The 16,073-nt window shown below is 38.2% G+C and overlaps 1 protein-coding gene across 12 annotated transcripts in view; it reads right to left on the bottom strand.

Moving 5' to 3' along the window:
- Positions 1-16,073, bottom strand: part of SAMD12 (sterile alpha motif domain containing 12) — a 503,727-nt gene that overhangs the window by 425,241 nt on the left and 62,413 nt on the right. The gene's annotated exons all lie outside the window — the stretch shown is intronic.

Here is a 16,073-nt window from a genome sequence, read left to right as displayed (position 1 = left end):
TGCACATATATTTTTAAAACAAAAAGCTCAGGCCAGGTTCAGTGGCTCACACCTGTAATCCCAACACTTTGGGAAGCTGAGACCAACCTGGCTAACATGGTAAAACCTCATCTCTACTAAAAATCCCAAAATTAGCCAGGTATAGTGGCAGGCACCTGCAATCCCAACAACTCTGGAGCCTGAGGCAGGAGAATCGCTTGACCCTGGCAGGCAGAGGTTGCTGTGCACAGAGATTGCGCCATTGCACTCCAGCCTGGGTGACAAGAGTGAGACTCCATTTCCAAAAAAGAAAAAGAAGCCCAGGCAATTCTAAACACTGTATAGGCATTTATGAATAGGTCATCATTACATCATTAGAACTCCTGAATTAGGGTATCTACTTCTTCCTCTAGACCCCATAGTCTTTGTCCAAAGTGGAAGAAAGAGAAAGAGATACCATACTTCAATGAATCTTGACGAGCCTGACACACCATTATTTCACATTTTCCTTAGGGGGGAAAAATACACTAGCAATGAAATCATATTATGCAAGCAACTATAAGATGCTTCCCAATTTCAGAAATGTTAAAAGGTTTAAAAAATGTGCATTTTTGAACAGATGAAAGATAGTCAGCATGTATCAAGCTTCCACTAGTGTCTTGGTTAATCTGTGGTTACCTGCTTGGCAAGTGAGATGAAATTCCCTGAGTTACACAGCTAGTGAGAGACTGCACTAAGACTGTTCCCAACTGCAAAGAACTGCATACAGAACAAAGTAGAAGCTCTTGGGTCTGGTGTCCTATCTTTCATTATTTGTTCCCAACCCACCAGAGCCCAAGTACTGCCTTTGGTTACTCCACAGAGTTTACGTGAGCAGTCAAGCTCCAAAACCAGGACCCTTAACCTCTGTCATATACCTCTCTCCATGGGGCACATGTAAAACATTTAGAATGGTTCTTGGCACAAAGCAAGCTCCAAACAAATGCCATCATTCACACAGCTTGCAGTGCAGTGAGAGAGCCAGATGTGATGAGAAGGAAAGAAGAGGGTACTAACAGAGAATAGAATAAGGGGACTAAACCAAGCCTTAGGTGGTCAGGCAAGGCCCCTGGACCAATTAACATTTAAGCTGAGAACTGGACAATGTTGAGTAGCACTTAGCATCAAATGAAGAGGTGGAATGGGGTGAGGTTTCTGTGAATCCCAGCCCCAACATAGAATGAAGAGCATTATTCTGCTCTCAACCAGAGACAGCACTGAATCCAACAATATTTCCTGGTAGACCACCTCAACTTTGTCTGTAGTATTTCCATCAGCTTCCAAGGTCTAGAAAGGGGCCCACTGAGAGAGAAGGCAAATTTGAATCTCACTGCCTGTCAAGGGAACAGATGAACAGATCTGCTTGCTAGGCAGACGGCAGTGGAGCAATAAATTAGCCCTATAAAATAAATTTAAATGTTTAATCTCTCTTAATTACAATGAGACATTTCTAGAAGATTTTTTTAATAGCAGGCAAACCACAATTACAATGTTGAACTCATTGGAAAGCCCCGCTGCCCCTCCCTAACTGCCATTCCCCCATTTAGGCACTTGAACTCGTTACATTTGGGAATAGCTTTATTATTCAAGGTGATGATGTCAGCCTCCACAGATCTGCAACATGGGGTGGGACAGAAGGAATGCATTACACAGACTCATTGGGAACTGAGCCCAGCAAGCACTTGGTGCCTGGAAGAGAACAGAAGGCCACATCAGTTTGCTTTACACTAGGCTCCTAGCAAACACAAAACCAAACGCAGGCATTTAATTAAGGATACAAAGTTTCCCTCATCCCAGAGGACTGAAAACCATTTTCCTTTTCTCTTTCTTAAAAAGAAAAAGCCATACTGAAAAAGAATGTTTACAGAATATTCAGACTTTTGCTTGAGACTCATTCAGGAGTCAAGAAATAGAAGCTCCAAGTTAGGTCACAAAAATGCAGAGATGGCAAATATTCCAGAATCAAAGCTGTGAATACTGAAAGATTAGTGTGAGCTTGCCACTAGTGACCAGGTAAGAAGTTTTAGAGCAGCATCTTCCACAGGCACTTCCTTTAAAAAAAAAAATGTAGCCACAAATACCCATGAGTCTGCTAAAACTCTCAGACATCCTATTCCCTGCACCTGAATGCCCATTGCCAATTTGTTGGCCAGATCAAGAATGACTTCAGTGAGGTTTTTTTGAATGTCCCCTGAGTAAGGCTAGTTTCTCTCCTCTGTTATCCCCGACCTGAAAGGAGAACATACTTCTCTTACTGTAGATAAAGTACTGGGTTGTAATTAATCATTTATACTTCTGATGTTCCACTAGACTAAGTAACCAAGGGCCAAATCCACATCTCATTTACGCAAAGATTCTTGCATCTGGCACAATACTTAGCAAAATACAGGTTGGACAAAGAATTAACTGAGCAATGATCTATCTACAATGCTGTCTGCTAAAAGAACTGTGGTCTTTATGGGTTTCTTGAAGGGCAGAGTGAGAGCAAATGAATCAGATTCACAGGTTATTACAGTATACATCCCAAACCCTGGCCATTACCAATGTTTTTCTATGTAATCAAAAATATGTATTTTCCCAATATTTTTCTTTAAAGTAATTCCCTTTGTTAGTTTTCACCTTGTCTTAAGCAATTACCAGAGAAAAACCATGATTTGGTGCCTTAATTCTATCTTTTTCAAATATACAAAATATCAAATTACTAAATCAAACACTGATCATCCTCATACCACATCCAACCTTCTGGCATATAGTCATAGAGGGGTGCATATAACACATTTGAGGACATCCTGGATTAATAAAATATTTAAGCTGAGAAGGTCACCTGAGATTACCAAACCCAAAGTCTTCATAAATGGAGAAGGAAACCACAGTTCAGAAGGACCTTCTTTCTTTCTCAACTCGTGAAATTAGTGAGAAAATGGACAGAAATGAAATTAGGCAGACAATGGACAAGGATCAAGAGCACCAAGTTCCCATGACACTGTTTTTTCTGTAACAACTGGGACAAATATGAGCAAGAGAAAAGCTTTCATACCTGTAACATATAGCAAATATCTTCAAGATATTTTAAAAGAAACCCTTTTATTTAAAATACTGGAAGAAAATAAAACAGATTCTGGTAGAGTAATAGATATATGATTTCTTCTCTTTCCTAGTTTTCTAATAACTTAACAATGTGGTCTTAATACCCTTTATACTGAAAAGAAACACACATGCACACACCCCATGCGATGGGTAATTTAACGTGTTAACTTGTTAAGTTATGGTCCCTAGTTGTTTGGCCAAATGTGTCTAGATGTTACTCTAAAGGTATTTGTTAACATCTGTAACCAACTGACTTTAAAGCAGATTACCCTTTATAATATGGATGGATCTCACCTAATCAGTTGATGGCCTTAAAAGCAAAGATGAGTTTTCCAAAGAAAGAATTCTGCCTCAAGTCTGCAACATGGAAATCCTGCCTGAGTTTCCAGCTAGTAAGCCTGCCCTATGAATTTCAGACAGGTCAGCCACATGAGCCAATAATCCAGTCTGTCAATAGAAAGACAGATTTAGATTTGGATCTCTAATTGTTCGGTTTCCCTAGAGAATCCTGAGTAATACACTATATTTTTCCATGTTTGGGCATTTGGGGGAAAGGAATTAACACTAAAGATGACCAATAGGGGTTTGGAAAGAAAATAAAGGAAAATAATAATTCAACAACCACAAAAGAGCTAATATTCATCTGTTACTGGTTAACAGAGTAAATGTGAGAATAAAACCAAGTAAGCCACATACAGCATACCTCCTCAAATCAATTAATTGTAAATTAGCCTTTACAGAAACCTTTTTAGGGAACATACTGAAGAATTCCTTTCCTGATGTTGTTTATCTTTGCACTTGATTCCCATTCTTTGTTTTCTTTAAATCGCTAATAAAACAACTAAAACACTCCTACCCAAGTTTCACAGTTTGCTTACAGTGTTTTTTTTTTTCTCTTTTTGAGTGGGTGCCAGAAAAAAAGATACCGAATTCATTTTTCTAAAACAACAGTATTCCTCCTCTTCATTTCCCCTGCAAATGAAGCCAGCAGGATTTCTTCTAGTGCATCATTTTGTGTTATTGATATGCAACAAGCTTATCTTCCTCCACACTATCCCAGGGACACTACATACAAAGCCTTTTGTTAATGAATCAAAGAAGCAAATGAATTCTATAGCCCATAGTGACAACCAAATCAATATTTAAAAAATATTCAGATCATAAAATTTAAATAAGAGGTCTCTTCCACTCTGCACATCAGCACATTATAAATCTCCATGTTTCTATTAAATAATCTATAGTGCCAGTGAACTGCAGACCAACTCCTAGCTCTGTTGTATGTTTATCATTACACTTCCTGAAACAGAGAAACAAACCATCAGAAAGTATTTATTACACTATAGGCAACCCAACCACAGCCAATGAAGAAGCCCTTTTCAATTGCATTGTAAAATTGGGTAATGGTTACAACTGGATCCTTGAGCAGTCTGTCAGTTTGCACTTAATAAAGAGAATTTTAAGACATAATTACCAGTCCTTGTTATTTGGTGTTCTCCAGTGACTATCCTAGTAGTTAATAATGTTGTATTAAACTGGCTTAGAAAAAAGAAGAAGAAGTCACATTCTGAGAGTGGGGAACTAGAGAATGCCAGGGCAAAATACTTATGGACAGAGCAATGAGCAAAAGGTTTGGAATTTAGATTTGGAGTCCTCACCTTTATGCCTCACCTATATTCTCATTTTTAAAATGTAGGGACCAGAAATCTATCAACCAGTGACCTTAAGAGATAAGTGTCAAATTTTTAAATGAAAAACAATCCCACTTAGAGTATGATTCTTTTGTATTCTCAATATTCCAAAGTTTATCCTTTTAAATTCTAGAATTGAAAATGCCACCCCTATACTCTCAGCATGGTCTTCTAGAATTGCTAATATGGCCTGATGTACTAAACAAAGAATGGCATTCTTCATGACTCGTGACAGAACTGATCAGGACTCTCTTGCAAATATCACTCATGAATCACAATATTTTAGACATTTTGACTTACCTTTTCCAACAGGCAAATTGCATGTTTGCATAAGTCCTTTTGGCTTTCACCAGTGAGTAATTTTTGGGCTCCAAGATTTTTTGAATTGTCATTGTCAATATCATTTGTTAATCTTATTTTCAGAATCTAGTAAGCATGAAGGTGCTGATAGCCAGAGATGACACAGGCACAGAGTTTATCCTCAAGAAACACACAATCTGATGATAGAAAGAGACATGGGTCCAGCTACTCAAGACATAAGGGCCATAGCAGAGGAACAAGCAAAGAGTGAGGGGATGATATAGCTTGGCTCTACATCCCCACCCAAATTTCATCTCAAATTGTAATCCCCATAATCCCCACATGTCAAAGGAAGGGCCTGGTGGGAGGTGATTGGATCACAGGGGTGTTTTCCCCACCATGCTGTTCTAGTGATAGTGAGTTCTCAACAGACTGATGGTTTATAAGGCAGTTTTCCATTTTTGCTTGCCCTCTCTAGCCTGCTGCCATGTAAGACATACCTTTTCTCCTTCTGCCATGATTGTAAGTTTCCTGAGGCCTTCAAAGCCATGAAGAACTGTGAGTTAATTAAACCTCTTTTCTTTATAAATTAGTCAGTCTCAGGTAGTATCTTTATAGTAATGTAAGAACGAACTAATACAGGGAACATTTAGGACGAAGGTTCATTTTGACTGGGGTTGGAGTAGATCAGAGAAGCTTCATTGAGAAAAAGAGCATCTGAAATGAGTCTTTAAAGATGATCTCAACTACAGTAGCTAGGAAAGGGCAGAAAGAAAACTTGAGTCCAAAGACACACTGTGACTATTTGCATCCTTGTGGTTTCATTCAAATTTGTCATTTTTAAATTATTCCTAATGAAATTCAAGATATTTTTAAAACAGAAATAAAATATTTCAAACACAAGGACCTTTGTAAAGCCTGTGCTCTCCATATTATCTGCCTCTAGAAATAAAATTCTAATATTATTGTTTATAAACTCTAGCGTGTTCCTGTAACTTCTATTTATATACATTGATATTTTTGATCTTTTTAAGCTTAGCATAAATATCATGTTTCATATATTATTCTACAACTAGACCATCACTCAAGATTATGAGACCAACCTATTTTGAGTCAGGTAACTCTAGTTCAATAATTTTAAGATTTCATATTCTTGCATGAATATAAAAATTCATTTATCTGGTATTCTACTCATGAAAATTTCACTTATTCTTTACTTTTGGCCATTACAAATAATTCTACAGTTAACATCTTTGTAAATACCTTATTTCCTATATCAAAAAGTATCTCTATGCAAGTGGAAACTCTAGGTTAAAGCATATTTATCTTTAATTTTGTCACCTCTTATTGCCTTGTAATGCACAAGAATGTGAATTTTCTAGTTGTTAGTCCAGGGTTCTAACTTTGCCCAATAAATCAAGATTCCTTATTTGCTGTTCATACTTTCTACATCTAACTGTGGTCTACCTAGATCTCAAATACTAAGAAAGTTAAAACTTTCTTCTATGACTGTGAGTTTGTCAATTTTTCCACTCCATTTATTTACATATTTTCAGGCTATTTTATTAGGTGCATGCAACTTTAGAATTGTTACATTTTACCAGTAAGATATAACATCTTGATAACACTATTGTTATATATTGGCAAGGATGGACTGCTAGACCACATACAATTTTTGGGGTTTGAGACAGTGACACAGAGCTAAGACTTAATGGAGAAGCAGATTGAGGGTCAAGTGCTAGCAAACTCATGTCATACATTGTTCAACCAGACTTGTCAGGAATAGAAATTCTGACTCATATCTGCCTGACTCAATACTTTACATTTTAGTTGGGTCCCAATTCAGGGGGAGAAAAAATGAGAGCTATTTAATGATTCTCTAATATCTAAAAAAGGATTCCCTCTAGAGTGGATTTTGGTTCTGGCAACTGTCCCAAAGCTGTCACTAGCACAACAGAAATTTAGGAAATTATTCAGCTTATAGCTCCTGGAGCACACAGGAAGACAGGTACATGAACTCAGCTTTTTCCAGGAAGACCTATTTTCTCCCTACCTAGAACTCAGAATAAGCTAGATGAATTTCCTTTTGCTTTCCTGTACTCATGTGTAACTCTTTAGACCATTCTTTCCCATAGAATACAGTCCTCTGAGAGTTGCTATTTTATGCAGGGATAGCAGTTCCAACTCTCCTGCCTCCAATGTCAAATGAGTATTAACACCTAATATCAGCCCTCTAGCAAGGGCTCCACAGGGCAGTCTCACATACGTTCCTCTCTGATTTGCAGTTTCCTTTTTGTTTTGAGTTTCTGTTGATTTGCTTTACTTCCCTGCAAGGTTCATCATACACTTATTAGGATTTTTATTTTATCTAGCATTTCTTGAGATTGCAGTGAGAGGGCTTTTAGCTTATCTTTTGTGCAATTCTGCCAGAACTAGAGGTAGAGATACATGTGACATGTACTTGGAACAGCCCCTGGTCTGTGATAACTGCTACAAGTGTTTGCTGTAATTAAAAACATTGTCTCCTCTTCTCTTCTTTGTGTAGCAGTCAGGTGACATGCATAGAAAGTCTAGTGTGTTACCTTTACCAAATAATGATACAAAACTATGCATTTTAAAACTAAAGCATATTTCTATATAAAAATCTAGTGAGGTATTGTAAAGATTCAATTTGAAATTGATTATGTACTCTGTTGAGAGAGGTGATGCCAATAAACAAAATATTTTTATTTAAAAACACACATTTGAGATGGCTCTTTTAGAAGCAGCTCAGGATTGCAGCTCCCAGTGAAAGCGCAGAGGGTGAGTGGACGCCACATTTCCAGACATATCTTTATTGCCCACAGACCAGGAGATTTCTAGGCGGAGGAGCCCTACGGGTTGCCAGCGTGGATGTTTTGGCCAGCGCAGCTGTTTTAGCCCGTGTGGCTGTTGTGCCGGTGCTGCAGCGCGGCAGCCTCCATACAAAATACACTGGTCTGGTTGCCCTTTTAAGCTGGCCAGGAGATTCACAGGCAGTGCCGTTGTTTCAGCTGGCACAGTGGGTTACCGCACAAGAAATCACAAAGATCCCGGCGCCCTTTCAGCAGGCGACTGGAACACCTAGGAGAGAGTCAACCATTCAACTTAAAAAAAAAAACAACTCCGAGGCAGGGAGCCAGGTGATCAGGCTTGGTGGGTCCCACCCCCACAAAAACAAAAAAAAATAGCAATTGGAAACGCTCAAGGTTGTGAGTTTCATGGCAAGCACAGCTGAACCCAGGATGGTGCAGCTTGGTGGGGGAGGGGCGTCTGCCATTACTGAGGCACTCCACCCCTACAGAGGTAGCCGCCATTGCTGAGGCAGCTTGCCATTGCCGAGGCAACCCGCCATAATAGAGAAAGTCCGCCATTACAGAGGTGGGCCACCATTGCGGAGGCAGTTCTAACCACACCCATATAAACAGGACTACAGGGAAGCTCAACAGCAGCAGGGCGGAGCTCAGCAAAGCCTCTGCAGGCAGACAGTACTAGGCTGCCTCCTTGATGGGCAGGGCAGCCCTGGGAAAAAAAAAGGCAGGAGCACAACGGACACTCATAAATAAAGCCCTAACTCCCCAGGACAGAGCACCTGGGGAAAAAAAGGCGTTTTATGAGTTCTGCTGCAGCAGACTTAAATGCACTCGCCTAGCAGCTCTGAAAGAACAACAAAGCTCACAGCTCAATACTTGAGCTCCTCTAAAGAACATACTGTTTCCTCAAGCAGCTCCCTGTCCCCTGTATATCCAAAGAATCACCTCACAAAAGACTGATCAGACTGACATTTGGTGGGCATAATTCTAAGACAAAGATAACAGAAGAAGGAACTGGTAGCAACCCTACTTTTCTGCAGCTGCTGCAAGTGATCCCCAGGCACACAGGGCCTGGAGTGGACCTCAGCAGTCCTACAGCAGAGGGGCCAGACTGTTAGAAGGAAAACTAAGAAGCAGAAATAACTTCATCATCAACAACCTGGATGTCCACTCAGAGACCCAATCTGAAAATCAGCAACTACACAGACGACAGGTGGATAAATCCACAAAAATGGGAAGAAACCAGCACAAAAAGGAGGAAAACACCCAAAACCAGAACACCTCTCCTCCTACAAGGGATGACAACTCCTCACCAGCAAGGGAATGAAGCTGGATGGAGAATGAGTGTGATGAAATGACAGAATCAGAATTCAGAAGGTGGGTAATGAGAAACTTCTGTGAGCTAAAAGAACATGTTCTAACTCAATGCAAAGAAACTAAGAACGTTGAAAAAAGATTTGACAAAATGCTAATGAGAATGGACAACTTAGAGAGGAATACGAGTGAATTGATGAAGCTGAAGAACACAACACAAGAACTTCGCAAAGCATGCACAAGTTTCAACACCCGAATTGACCTAGCAGAAGAAAGGATATCAGAGGTCAAACATCAACTCAATGAAATAAAATGAGAAGGCAAGATTGGAGAAAAAAGTGTAAAAAGGAATGAACAAAGTCTCCAAGAAATGTGGGACTATGTGAAGAGACCTAATCTACATTTGATAGGTGTACCTAAATGTGACGAAAAGAATGAATGCAAGCTGGAAAATACTCTTCAGGATATTATCCAGGAAAACTTCCCCAACCTAGCAAGGCAGGCCAACACTCAAATGCAGGAAATACAGAGAACACCACAAAGATATTCCGCAAGAAGAGCAACCCCAAGGCACATAATCATCAGATTCAACAAGGTTGAAATAAAGGAGAAAATAGTAAGGGCAGCCAGGGAGAAAGGTCGGGTCACCCACAAAGGGAAGCCCATCAGACTCACAGCAGATCTCTCAGCAGAAACCCTACAAGCCAGAAGAGAGTGGGGGGTAATATTCAACATCCTTAAAGAAAAGAACTTTCAACCCAGAATTTCATATCCAGCCAAACTAAGCTTCATAAGTGAAGGGAAAATACAATCCTTTGTGAACAAGCAAGTACTCAGAGAGTTTGTCACCACCAGGCCTGCTTTACAAGAGCTCCTGAAAGAGGCACTACACATAGAAAGGAACAACCAGTACTACCCACTCAAAAACATACCAAATTGTAAAGAGCATCAACAAAATGAAGAATCTGCATCAACTAACAGGCAAAACAGCCAGCTAGCGTCAAAACGGCAGAATCAAATTCACACATAACAATATTAACCCTATATGTAAATGGGCTAAATGCACCAATCAAAAGACACAGACTGGCAAATTGGATAAAAAGCGAAAACCCATTGGTGTGCTGTATCCAGGAAACCCTTCTCACATGCAAGGATACACAAAGGCTCAAAATAAAGGGATGGAGGAAGATTTACCAAGCAAATGGAGAGCCAAAAAAAGCAGGAGTTGCAATTCTCGTCTCTGATAAAATAGATTTTAAAGCAACAATGATCAAAAGAGACAAAGAAGGACATTACATAATGGTAAAAGGATCAATACAACAAGAAGAGCTAATGATCCTAAATATATATGGACCCAATACAGGAGCACCCAGATATATAAGGCAAGTTCTTAATGACTTACAAAGAGACTTAGACTCCCACACAATAATAGTGGGAGACTTTAACACTCCACTGTCAATATTAGACAGATCAACCAGACAGAAAATCAACAAGGATATCCAGGGCTTGAACTCAGACCTGGAGCAAGCAAACCTGATAGACACTTACAGAACTCTCCACCCCAAATCCACAGAATATACATTCTTCTCAGCATCACATCACACCTACTCTAAAATTGACCACATAATTGGAAGTAAAGCACTCCTCAGCAAATGCAAAACAACGGAAATCATAACAAACAGTCTCTCAGACCATAGTGCAATCAAGTTAGAACTCAGAATTCAGAAACCAACCCAGAACTGCACAGCTTCATGGATACTGAACAACTGGCTCTTGAATGTTGACTGGATAAACAATGTAATGAAGGCAGAAATAAAGAAGTTCTTTGAAACCAATGAGAACGAAGACACAACATGCCAGAATCTCTGGGACACATTTAAAGCAGTCTCTAGAGCAAAATATATAGAAATAAGTGCCCATATGAGAAGAATGGAGAGATCCAAAATTGACACCCTATCGTCAAAATTAAAAGAGCTAGAGGAGCAAGATAAAAAAAAAACTCAAAACCAAGCAGAAGACAAGAAATAACTAAGATCAGAGCAGAACTGAAGGAGATAGAGACACGAAAACCCCTTCAGAAAATCAATAAATCCAGGAGCTGGTTTTTTGAAAAGATCAACAAAATAGACAGACCACTAGCCAGATTGATTAAAAAGAAAAGAGAGAACAACCAAATAGATGCAATAAAAATGATAAAGGGGAAATCACCACAGATTCCACAGAAATTCAAACCATCATCAGAGAATATTAACAACAACTCTATGCACATAAACTAGTAAACCTGGAAGAAATGGATAAATTCCTGGACTCCTGTGTCCTCCCAAGCCTAAACCAGGAGGAAGCTGAAACTATGAATAGACATACGAGTAGGCAAGGACTTCATGACCAAAACACCAAAAGCATTGGCAACAAAAGCCAAAATAGACAAATGGGACCTAATCAAACTCCACAACTTCTGCATGGCAAAAGAAGCTGTCATTAGAGTGAATCAGCAAACAACAGAATGGGAAAAAATTTTTGCAGTTTACCCATCTGACAAAGGGCTGATATCCAGAATTTACAAAGAACTAAAACAGATGTACACACACACACAAAAAAAAACAAGCCCATTCAAAAGTGGGCAAAGGATATGAACAGATACTTTACAAAAGAAGACATATATGAGGCCAACAATCATATGAAAAAATGCTCATCATCCCTGGTCATTAGAGAAATGTAAATCAAAACCACACTGATATACCATCTCACGCCAGTTAGAATGATGATCATTAAAAAATCTGGAGACAACAGATGCTGGAGAGGATGTGGTGAAATAGGAACACTTTTACACTGTTGGTGGAAGTGTAAATTAGTTCAACCATTGTGGAAGACAGTGTGGCTCTTCCTCAAGGACCTAGAAATAGAAATTGCATTTGACCCAGCAATCCTATTACTGGGTATATATCTGAAGGATTATAAATTGTTCTACTATAAGGACACATGCACATGAATGTTCATTGCAGCATTGTTTACAATAGCAAAGACCTGGAATCAACCCAAAGGCCCATTGATGATAGACTGGACAGGGAAAATGTGGCAAATATACATCATGGAATATTATGCAGCAATAAAAAACGATGAGTTCATGTCCTTTGTAGGGACATGGATGAACCTGGAGAACATGATTCTCAGCAAACTGACACAAGAACAGAAAATGAAATACCTCATGTTCTCACTCATAGGCGGGTGTATAACAATGAGAACACATTGACACAGGGAGGGGAGCACTACACACTGGGGTCTGTTGAGGGGCATAGGGGAGGGACAGCAGTGGGTGGGGAGTTGGGTAGAGATAGCACGGGGAGAAATGCCAGATATAGGTGAAGGGGAGGAAGGCAGCAGATCACACTGCCACATGTGTACCTATGCAACTATCTTGCATGTTCTCCACATGTACCCTAAAACCTAAAATGTAATAAAAAAAAACACACATTTAAAAATAAAGCATCAAAATAATATAAAACTAAAACTATAAAATATATACCTAAAACTGTTAAAGAAATTAAAATCAGATATCTAATGGTTTTTGGGAATCATTATTTATATTTATGATAAAGGGAGAAAATATACTGTGAAGCTCAGGGAACTTAAGCTTTAAGACCCCTCATTTGCTCAGGGCTGAAAACAGGCCTTGCCAGTGGATTTACATAATATTTTGGTAAAAAATTTTTCAAAAGTGAGATATTTCATCCATAGTCAGTTAACATAATTGTCTCTTTCAATTCCTACTTTCCTCAGTCATGCCTTCCTATTTTCAGGCAATTCTAGGGAATCCCAGATATTTTGGTGACCCAGGTAAGGAGAAGTTGAGGTGGAATCACATTTAGCTTGAGTTTAGTGAGATGTATTTATATAGTCTTTATGGTATGATATAGTTCACTGACACTCATGTAGAGTTATTACTAGCTATATGAGTATACAAATGCCTTCCAAGAACACTTCTGCACTACCTTTCCACCCATTTGGATTCATTCAGAGTCACAAGACAGTGGATGGAAACATGTGTAGTGGAGAAAAAATGCTTTGAAATGTAATGAAGCAGGAGCTAGGCTTTGAGAGATTCTTCCAATCTTTAGACCTGAAAAACTGAAAGCTAAACACCTCATTCCCACAGATAATGAAACAAAAGAGAAATGTGGAACAGATTTGATAAAAGGGCACATACAATTATAAACATACCTTATTTCTTTTTCTTTTACATGGAGTAATAGGAGGTAGAATATATAATAATTCCTGTTTTAGGGCTCAAACCTATATCATTACAATAATCAGTGAGTATATGTGTGTGAGAGGTCACACAATATAAATCCAAATATCAAAAATACCAAGAAATTTTAGTCAAACACAATAGAGGAAAGATTGCATTATCTGTTCTTGAAACAGAGAAATATTACAAACTAATTGTTTCAAAAAGTATTAAAACATTGTTTAATGAGCAAACAGGCAAAATATAAAGGCCAAAAAGCATTATGGGGTATGTTACTCAGTTAATAACTTATTTTTATGTATTTTGAGATGTTTGTGGTATTTGTCAGCTTTTTAAAATTTGTATTTTTATTATTCTAAAATAACGCTCATACTATACTAGTTTTTATGTTTCAAATTTTGTAGGAAATTTTCCCAAACTATATAAGCTTTAAACACCACAAAACCCTCTCTCCAGGGTCCAAAACAAAAACAGAAGAAAACAGTAAATATGAAACCATTTAATCATTTAATAATGCTATTTTGATGACAACATTATACAAACTTAAACTTCTGATAATGTAGAGCAAATAAATTTGGTGAAAACAAATTTTTAAGAAAAGCACATTGCTATATTTTAAGTTATATCTGCATTGTTTTTCTGTATGGTTAATTTAAAACAAAGTAAAACCATTTATAAATATCCAAAACTTTAACTTTTATCATTGTCTTTATATTTTTCTGTTCTCATGTCACTAATAAAGACATACCTGAGACTGAATATTTTATAAAGGAAAAAGGTTTAATTGACACAATTCACCATGGCTGAGGAGGCGGCAGGAAGCTTACAATCATGGCGGAATGGGAAGCAAACATGTTCTTCTTCACAGGGCATCAGGAAGGAGAAGTGCAGAGAGAAGTTGGGGAAAAGTCCCTTATAAAACCATCAGATGTTGTGAGTGAGAACTCACTCACCATCACAAGAACAGCATGGAGGTAACCATTCCCTTGATTCTATTACCTCCTACTAGGTCCCTCCCACGACACATGGGAATTATGAGAACTATAATTCAAGATGAGATTTGGGTACAGACACTGTCAAACCATATCAGTCTCAAAACTGCCTTCATCAATAAAAAAGAAGCCAAATGTTAAATTACAACTCTCAACCTCACTAGAGGTAAAAGTAATTAGTGTGCTAAAGTTTATGGTTCATGGGATTATCTGATTAATAAATTTTATTCAGAAAGGTATAAAATATAATAAATCTCTATTTAATCCACAAATATAGAAATCAATACCCAGTAATTGAGTATAAAAGAAAAAGAATAATAATGTGAATCAAATAATTTAGATGTGCAGCATTTCTAAAAAGGACCTTCCCTGAGAAATAACAAGATGGATGAGAAATGAGCTTGACTGCTGTCTAATACACATTGGATTTTCCTCCTTGATTTTTGTGTCAAAGGCTTATGAGTTCCTGAAGAAGGGATATAATCTTTTCTCCATTGTTTTCCTTTTATTTTGTCAATTAACATAATTGCAGTACATCCAAGTGAAAATTTCCATCAGGCAGCTGAAAGTGAAGGAGAAGTACTCAGGAGAGAAGTTGAACTTGAAGATAAGGATCTGGCTGTCACTCGCTTTGAGACTGCCAAAGAGGGGAATAGTAAGAAACACCAGAAGAAGGCTGCTGAAAGGCTCAGAAGTCATTCTATTTGAGAAATAAAGAAAAGTCAAAGAGGTCATTTAAAAAAAAAAAAAACGAGGAAAAAGAGAGATAAGCAGGAAAGCAGGTTATAGCAGCATCTCATAGACCAAGGAAGAAAGCACATTTCTAAATACAAACACACAAAACAGGAATTGATCTACGATGTAAAACTCTGCAGAACTGTGACAAAGAACAAGCACCAAAAGATGGGGCAGGATGGTGGAAAAAAAAATGTAACTCATTGTTAACTTTATGGACTACAGTTATAGCAGTGTAGCCACAGATCAAATCACAAGCATGCACAATGCAGTAAATACTGGAAGTATATACAAATTATTCCCTGAGGACATTTATTTGGGATTAAAAGAAAGGATGTTTTTAAAATCAGGATGGTGGCCAAAGGAGAAGGCAATTTTCTTTTGCTTCTTTTTATGTGGTTGTTTGATGTCACTGGAGTACTTTCAAGTAGACCTGCCCACCGGAAGGACCCTGGAGAGAAGCCAGGCCTGGAGATGAGCTAGCTGTCATCTTCATGGAGATTGCCAAGGAAGCGAATGATAGAAACTTAAGAAAGGGCTGCTGACAGTCTGATAAATCACTATATTTGAGGAGTGGAGTGAAAAACAGAAATAAAAGTTTGTTTTTAATTGTGGCTATTTTAAAGATAGAGGACATCTGTACATATGTTTAGGCAACAACATTTTATAGAAAGACAAAATGCAAACCAAGAAAAGAAAAGGATACAATCGAGAGAGCCAGTCACATCCAGAGAACACACAAGAAGATGAATTTAAGAGCAGTGAACCTATTTCAAAAATTTGGTCATGTGTTCACCAGTGTTAATTTTACTATCAGTTATACAAACATACATTACAAGCTATTATATATAGATCAAGAATC

The sequence above is a fragment of the Callithrix jacchus genome, chromosome 16 (genome assembly GCF_049354715.1).
Source record: "Callithrix jacchus isolate 240 chromosome 16, calJac240_pri, whole genome shotgun sequence".
Taxonomy (NCBI): Eukaryota; Metazoa; Chordata; class Mammalia; order Primates; family Cebidae; genus Callithrix; species Callithrix jacchus.
The sequence above is the reverse complement of the archived record's forward strand: the minus strand, read 5'-3'. Positions and strand labels throughout refer to the sequence as shown.